Genomic DNA, 8,658 nt, shown 5'->3' on the forward strand with positions numbered 1-8,658 from the left:
TTTTAATTTTCCCCGAATATTGGTATAAATCTATCTATCTTTCCTGCCTGCCTGTTAGTCATGCAGCAGCGCCCCTCGGTTGGTTGTAGGGCCACGGTTTTGGGGATCCCTGAGAGGGCCACCCTTGAACAGCCTTCTGCTTCTGGCCACAGATGGTGTATCGCCCACTTTCGAGTAAACAAAAAAAAAAAAGGAAAAGGGTTATAATTCCACAATATAAACATATATAGTCCAAGACTATTCCATTGCGATTATTATTAGAGGCATAGATATCATGCCCCGCCCCCGCCTGCGCCCCCCCCCCCTCGCAGCTGACACTAATCGGCATTCAGAGAGGACTCCCCCCCCATCGAATCCCCGCTGGTCGCATTATGGTCGTACACAAATAATGTTAACAAGCGCATAATTAAATATTTGCACAATATTTTGCGTGATTAAAATAAAGGCCAAACAAGGGTGGGGTGGGAAGGGGGGAGGGGTTGGTCCGCCCCCTATTGAAATGCAAGGCACACAAAAATGCTGACAGGCTACGGGAGCTTCAGGTTAGCCGCAGAAACGGAGCTCACTAAAAATAAAAAATAAAGAAGAATAAAAATAAAAATTAAGCCCCTGCGCTGCTGATTATCCAACAAACCGAAAACAAAAACAACAGAGAATAATTTCGGATCCCCCACATAAAACACAAAAATACAGGAGAAAGAGAGGGGGAGGGGGGGGTGGAGAGGGGGCAGGGAGAGGGGGAGAAACAAATGCAAACACAAACAAAATGCTAAACAAACAAAAGCGGTTCCATTCTCGACTCGAATCGACTCTCCTCCGATGTTGTTGCTCTTTAACAAATTCATTATAACTTTTGCTATTAAAAACATTAGAAGCGACTGTACATGCATGCCATTCGAAAGCGAACCAAAAAAACAACAAACAGAGACAAATGGGGAATGGGGGGGGGAGAAAGGAGTCCTTCTGCCATATATTCACGTTCTCCAGGACCTCGTCCTGGTTCCTGGTTCCTGTTTCTGTTCCTCTACCTCTACTCGTGCCGTTTCCGAGGCAGCAATTTAACCCAAATGCTTATCATTTAGCCATTTAATTTAACCTTTTGCCCGGCGCACACATGCCGCCAGAAAATAAAAGAGAGCCCCACCATTTGCAGAGGCAGAGGGTAGCAGCCACCGCTGCGGGGGATATCCGCAGTGGGGGAGGAACGGCCACCCCAGGTGCTCTTTTAAGAGCGCGAATATGAGCTTTGGAACGTAGGGGGAGGAGCGATTTGGGACGCTCTTGAAAGATCCACAACGATCCAAAACGGTCTAAAGCGATCCACAACTATCTAGAACGATCCACAATGAACCACAACGATCCACAACGATCCAGAACGATGCAGAACGATCCACAAATGATTCACAATGGTCCAAAACGAAGCAGAACGATCCACAACGGTCTAAAGCGATCCACAACTATCTAGAACGATCCACACCGATCCAGAACGATGTACAACGATCCACAACGGTCCAAATCGATCCACAACGATCCACAAACCGATCCAGAGGGAACCAGAACGATCCACAACCACCCAAATCGATCCACAACGATACAGAACGATGCAGGACGATACACAATGATCCACATGGATCCACGAACGATTCACAATGGTCCAAAACGAAGCAGAACGATCCACAACGGTCTAAAGCGATCCACAACTATCTAGAACGATCCACACCGATCCAGAACGATGTACAACGATCCACAACGGTCCAAATCGATCCACAACGGTCCACAACGATCCACAAACCGATCCAGAGGGATCCACAACGATCCACAACCACCCAAATCGATCCAGAACGCCCTGAAGTCCGTGTTCCAAGTACAACATAGTCCCTACCCTTAATCCACTGCGACCCCTCGGCCTTTGCTGGGCATCAACCCGGTCTAAACGTCGTTCTACCTTCACTTTTTGCATATCACAGCTCATTCCGTTTGGCTCTGGCTTTGTTTTTAATACAAACTGCTGCTCATATTGCTAATGATTTTGGGTCACAGTCATCCACTCATCCACACACACCTCCCCTCCCCACCTCCAACACGGCTCACACCTACACACAGACACACTCACGTGCCACTTATGGCAACACGTACTTGGGGTCCGCTGTCCGTGTCTGTGTCTGTGTCTGTGTGTGTTTTTTTGGGGTCTGCTGGCAACCGTTGTTAAGTATACGCCGCATTGCTCCCTTTTTTTTCGGTGGCGGGGAGGGGAGGGGGGGTATTGTGTAATCCCCCCCCCTCTCGGCGGCCCTGCTGTTGCACAAATTAAAAACGCGCTACTCTATCTGCGACTCCAGCATTTTAATAAAATTTTGTTGCTACAAACGTGATGCTGCCTCTAATTGTTGTTGCCGCATATCGCTGGTTGCCCGAGAGGGGTGGGGGGGGCATGTATCTTTTGTGTAAAATGGCATGCAATTAGTTAGTCTGCAACTTGCCGGAGATGAGTTATTTTTCAACTGACGGCAAAATTAGCGAGCTGGGCGACAGCGAGTGTCCTTGAAGGGTCCTTGCTGCACACCAAACTAAGCTGGCAGGCTCTTCCTCCGCGCCGCCCCTCAGAGAGGCTCTTGGTTATGCATCAGTTGCATGCCCCCCGACGGCATTAGGATGATTTTGTTAATTGAAATTCGACGCCCGAGTGCACACGGCGGCATTCCTCTTTTGTTGCACACACTTTTCCACTGCCCATCGAGGGGCACGTGGCACGTGGCACGGTGCATTGCGTATACGCAATGGCAGGCATTCGCTAATATCGAAGAAAGCTTTTGTAGTCCACACTATGCTCCACGCTTCATTTGATGCAATCCTTGGCTTTTGTTTGCCCCATGCCACGCTGCTGCACGTCCAGCGATTGTATTTTCATTTTGCTTGTAAGCTGCACTGTCCTTCAGGACACTACACAACTCCTGGGTGCCGCATTGTCTGTCGCCGTCCACTTTGAAAATCGTTTTCCTCGCTTCCGCTTTCGCTGCTGCTTCTGCTGCTGCTTTCTCAGCTGCTTCTCCTGTTGCCAGGCCATTGAAAATGTTAAACTAACGCTTATTGGTTCCGTCGTGAGCATGCCGTGGCCACTACGTAATTACACTAGCCAGCCAGGTGTGGGATCTTAAAGCGCGAAAGTCTCAAGGCCTGGGCCTGGAGCAGGGCTTTCAGTCTAATGAATTTCTGTGTGTGGGGGTGCAAGACATTCATATCCAGGAGATGCTTTTTCTGACCTGTGACAGCACAGCCTGTCGCCTGACGACTGTCGCCTGACGTGTGCCCCCTCCTGCCTGCCTCCGAAAGTGCCTTTTGGGGCATGCATTGGTAAAGGCAAACAGTCTGGAGGTTTATGGCTGAATCCGAGTCCGTATCCAAGCACTTTCTGCTGATTAGAAAAACGTTTCAATAATCTCAACCAACCCCCCGGGTTTGGGTTACTGTCTCTCTCCCTCTCCCTGTCCCCTTCCCCTGTCCCCGTCCCCGTCCCTGTGTCTCCACAACAATTGCAGTTCAAGTCTCTGAAAACTTTCAACGACAACCAACTTGGCCTTGCCCGTAATTAAGGCTTAAACGCCAACAATGAGCGATTGTTGTTCCGGCCTGGTTCGGACCTCCTTAATTAGGAAACTGGCAAACAAAAACGGTTTTTGTTTCGTTTGTTTCGTTTGCTGCTTTGCTGATCAGTCAGATTTAATCAGTGGCCAAGAATACACATTGTTAATGCGGCATCAATATTAATTAAGCTGCTCCCCAGGCCATGGGGCATGCCGATCGTCTCTCTCTCGCCCCCCCTCCACTTCCCGGGGCTGTGGCACAAATCCGACAGCACTTTGACATCGAACGCGTTCTTAGAAGCCGCAACATAAGCGACTTGTCAAACGCCAAAAGTGACTCGCCAAAGATCCTGCCTCCTGGAGGCAGGCGCTCGAGGAGTGCCTGACAGCTGACAGGGTGCATGCCCCCATCGAATGGGGCATAGTTTGGCCCCACTGTAGCGGCTCTGCTCTGCCTGGCCACGTTATTAATTATTTCTGCAATTAACGCGTCATTGTTGCTGCATCACGTTGCTTAAATGGCTGCGTAAGCATTTCGTTGGCCCCTCGGGGGGTGGCGGGGGAGGGCTGTGGGGTGCCACGCGTCATAATTAGCGGGCTTTGTGCGCCTGAGTTCGCTCATTTGGCGCCTTTCAGACCCCTTCTGGCCAGGTTTCGGAGCCCTGGCAGTGGCAATGACGAAGGCAATGGCTTATCCACAGCTCAGCCCGGCTGTAAGCCGCCAAAAGTGTTGCTTATCAGGCCCATGGCAGGAGCCGACACTCAGACAGTTCGTCACATGCAAAAAACAAAAACGAAAAAAAAGGAGCAAAAACTTGCGCGGGGGCACATAAAAAGTTGACGCAACACGCTCCAAAGACATGTGAGAACGTTTTATTGGCATTAAGGGATCAAAGGGAGAGGAGACGGGGATGGGGGGGCGGGGGGGAGGAATAAACTCTTTGTAGCGCCCTCGACGCGACGGCCATGTTTGCACAGGCAGAGGCAAAGGCTTTGGGGCACAGGCACTGGGGCACATCCACGAGCACTTTGCTGAAATTTTAACGCTGACACAAGAAATATTTCAAGAACATCTCACAGACACACACACAGGCATAGGGCTGGTGAGAGAAAAAGGCATCTAACGGCGACAAAGGCAGTCATAAAGTTTTAGGGCACCCGCTGCGTATACGCAATCAGCTTTGGGCAAACATTTGCCCAAATAGTTTTCGTTTTTAAAGCAAACGCAAAGGCAGCGGCGAAGGCAGCGGCAAAAGCAAAGTAAAGGCTGAGTACAGGATGCTTAGCTCGGCATTTTATTAGCTGCCGGGATGCGAATGCGAAGGCGAATTTAGTCATAAATCTGACAGACGCGCCGCCGCACTGTGCACTGCCGCATGAAATTGAAATATAGTGTGATTTTCACTTTAGCCAGTCGCCGGCATCGTCGAAGCTCTGGCATCCGAAGCCCCGCCCCGCCCCGCCCCGCCACGCCCCGCCCCCAACGGCAACGGAATTCAGTGTCAAAAGCTCACAAATACCAAAAGTAAGAAGCTGGCGAAAACATGCCCGAGAATCGATAGAGATGGAGGTAGAGATGGTTCAGGGATACCCTCTATCGGAATCGAAGGAATCGGTTTGATACACAAATCGGTTAAAAATATGGATTCAAATATAACCAAAAAAAAAAAAATATATATATATATAAATAATAAAAAAAATATATAAATAACAAAAAAATATATAAATAACAAAAAAATATATAAATAATAAAAAAAATATATAAATTATTAAAAAAAATATATAAATTATAAAAAAAATATATAAATATAATAACTAAAAATTATAATAAATAAAATAAATACTAATTAACATTAATAAATAAAATACAAAATACAAATTATAATAAATAAAATATATTAGAAAAAGAGGAAAATTATTAGAAATAAATTATTAACAAATTATTAATAATATTAATTATTAATAAATAAAATGTTGACCGTCGTTTGCGAGATATTATTAAATAATAATAGTAAAAAAATATATATATAAACAAATTGCAGAAAATAATAATAATAAAAAATAATTAAAAAATGTATAAAAGAATAAAAATTGTTATAAATAAAATATATACAAATTACTATACAAAAAAATATATATATAAATTATAATAAATAAAATTTAAAAATTATAATAGAAAAAATATATAAAAAAAAATAACATACAAATTAATATACAAATTAAAATTGAAAAAAAATACAAAAATCATAAAAAACAAAAAGGAAAATATTAAAAATATATCAGGTTTTGCAGAATGGAAATCAAAAGACTTGTGGGGTGTAAAGATCCCTGTACTCCTAAATATAACACAAATAAATATGATAAAAAAAATATATTAAAAACACTACTGGTCAAAAAAAGGCAATTAAATCGGTGCCGTCCTAATTTTTTATGGAATAGCTCGAATTCTTGTAAATGTATGGATGGCCCCCTTTACCTCTCCATATAGCATACCACCAAAAACATTTTTCGATTCCAGGGTACATCAAAACAAAGAGCGGAAGCATTTCCAAGGGAAACCATTATCCGTGGGTTATTTATGACAATTTCCTTATGAGTTCTCCAAACCCACCCCCACCCCCCACCAAATGATCTTCACCTCTCACCTCTCTGGACTTGTGTGGGCTTTCACTTTCTGAGGCTTTTCCGAATAAATGGCGACGGCTTTGGCGCTTGACTTTGCCCCCCACTGGAAGCCGTCGAAGAGGCCATCAAGTCTTGCGTGTCCGCTGCGTGCAGCGGGAAATGGGGAAATGTGGAAATGGGGAAATGGGGAAATGGCGAATGGCAAATGCAAAGCGTTTCCTTGCGTGTCCATCTAAATTGTATTATTAGTTATCAGGCGGCGCGTCGTTTGAGCCGCTCGATTAATGTATTTCTATCGTGTCGCATGCCATTTTGTGTTCGCACTGAATATTCCAGCAGCTTCTACTTCTACTTCTAGTTTAATATGCAGAAATGTGATTAAAACAGCCGCATTAAATGCAAATAAAAATGGTAGTTATGACACGGCTTTGGGGCATAAAACTCCCCCTCCCTCCCATCCCTCCCCCTCTCCCTCTCTCTCTGTCTTTGAGCCATGAAAAGTTTCAACCGAAACGATGGCATCATTTTGCTCTTACTAAATATAAGTAAATAAATATAGTAAATTGCCAGCCATTAAAGCCATTTTCCAATCTTGATTGTGGAAAATTGTGGGAAAATATTCTGCATTTTTCAGCCGCTCTACTCGGCCCCCAACCTATATTTATATAAATGTATTTGTATTTGTTTGGATTTTTTCCCCTGTCATGCTCTGGCCATATATTTAATTCGCATGTTTACTTCCAGGACATGTGGCCGCCAGGACGAGGCCCGGGCCTGGCACATGGCGTGGCACGGCCGAATGGGCAAAAGGCTAAAAATGAAAATATATATTTGCAACTAAATGGGCGTGTCAGTCGGTTTGCACCGTGTGTGTGGTGTGGCAGCGTGCTCATGTCATAATTCTAAAATTTGCGGTTGTCATGGCACGCGGCACTGAAATTATGGCTAATGCACGGGGCACGGTGCACGGCATGTATCTTTCTGGAGTCCCAGCGGTGGGGGGCAATTAAAATATCATTGATCTGGGGCCCTCCCAATCTTTGTAAGCTGTTTTAAGCCTCTGGTGCAGGCATTTCCATGGAAGGAGGTCACAACGGGGAAGAGCTCACGGGGAAGGGAACGTGGCTGCAGATGCAGCTTTGCTTTCATGGCTGTTTCGCGGGGAAAGAAAAGTCTCCATAGTTGTGCGAAAAGGATTATAGCTCTGGGGAAATATTCCAAAATATATTTGAGGGAATTTGGTAGAGCGCATTCCAAACCGTATTCAAAAAGTAATATCTCTTAAGGGTCTATGCACAAAATGTTAATATCATATTAATACATAAAGATTGCAAAAGTGAATGCGAGTTGGTTTCGATTTGTATTTTTCATTCTTACAAAAATTCTTATTCCTTCTTGTAAATAGTGTTTATCTGTTGAGAATAAAAGTATTTATATGGGGAAAAAATGTTGCTTGCTTGGCCTCATTCGTTTGGCTGTGATTGGAGCCTATTGGAGCAATGGCCGAGTGCCCATTTAGACATGCATTTACCATTTTCTAGAAATATTAGCGGAAGATTCGTTCGGATTTGCATTAATCATTGATATAGAGCAAATATTATTCTCAGTGTATTCTGTTCGCGGTGTGCCCTTTCGTTGCCTTCTTTACCATTTACCGTTGGTTACTGTCCACTGCCTGGACTATTGCTGTGCTTGTTCATTCGCGTTCTCTTTCGGTCCCATTGCTGTGAGAGACGACAGCCCGCTCAGAGAGGATCAAAAGCGTCGAGATGAAGAGAGCGCGCGTTGAGCGTGTGCTTCTGCTGCAATGTGTGTGCGTTGGAAAGAGACAGACCGACCACTGTACTCATAAATGCGTTGCACCCAATGAGTGTCGGAGAGCGTGGGATTGGCAATGCTCGGAGAGCGTGAATATAAATCGGCACTGAAAACCGACTATGGATCAAAATTTAAGTAAAGGCTCGGGTCTACACATGCATACATACATATGTACATATATGTATGCTGTGTGCTCTGCAGCGTTCGTTGGTTGAGGGACCGCCGGTAATCGTCGTACTATTTGCCCGCCTGCCGGGGCCAATACATATGTACATAGTTGAAGTAATTTGCCGAAGCTGAGCCTACGGATGAGGCATGTTGGCAGTGGCAACAACACTTTTCGGCTGCATAACAAATAAACTTCAATCAATGCCAAATGTTCGGGCCGGCAATCACAGTACACAGTACAGAGCACATACACACCCATACATATGCATAGTTGGGTGTGTGTTTGGGTGTGTGTGTGTGTGGGCGCCACAAAAATGAAAACAAATTTTGGCATGATTGCTGATTGTTTGTCTTTTTCATTGTTTGGCACGACTGCCGCTATGGCTATGTCCCTGCCACCGATGCCAACGCACGCGCACATTTATTGCTTCCCAATTGGAAATACAAATGGGCGGGGCAGAAGGCA

This window comes from Drosophila pseudoobscura, chromosome 4 (genome assembly GCF_009870125.1).
Source record: "Drosophila pseudoobscura strain MV-25-SWS-2005 chromosome 4, UCI_Dpse_MV25, whole genome shotgun sequence".
Taxonomy (NCBI): Eukaryota; Metazoa; Arthropoda; class Insecta; order Diptera; family Drosophilidae; genus Drosophila; species Drosophila pseudoobscura.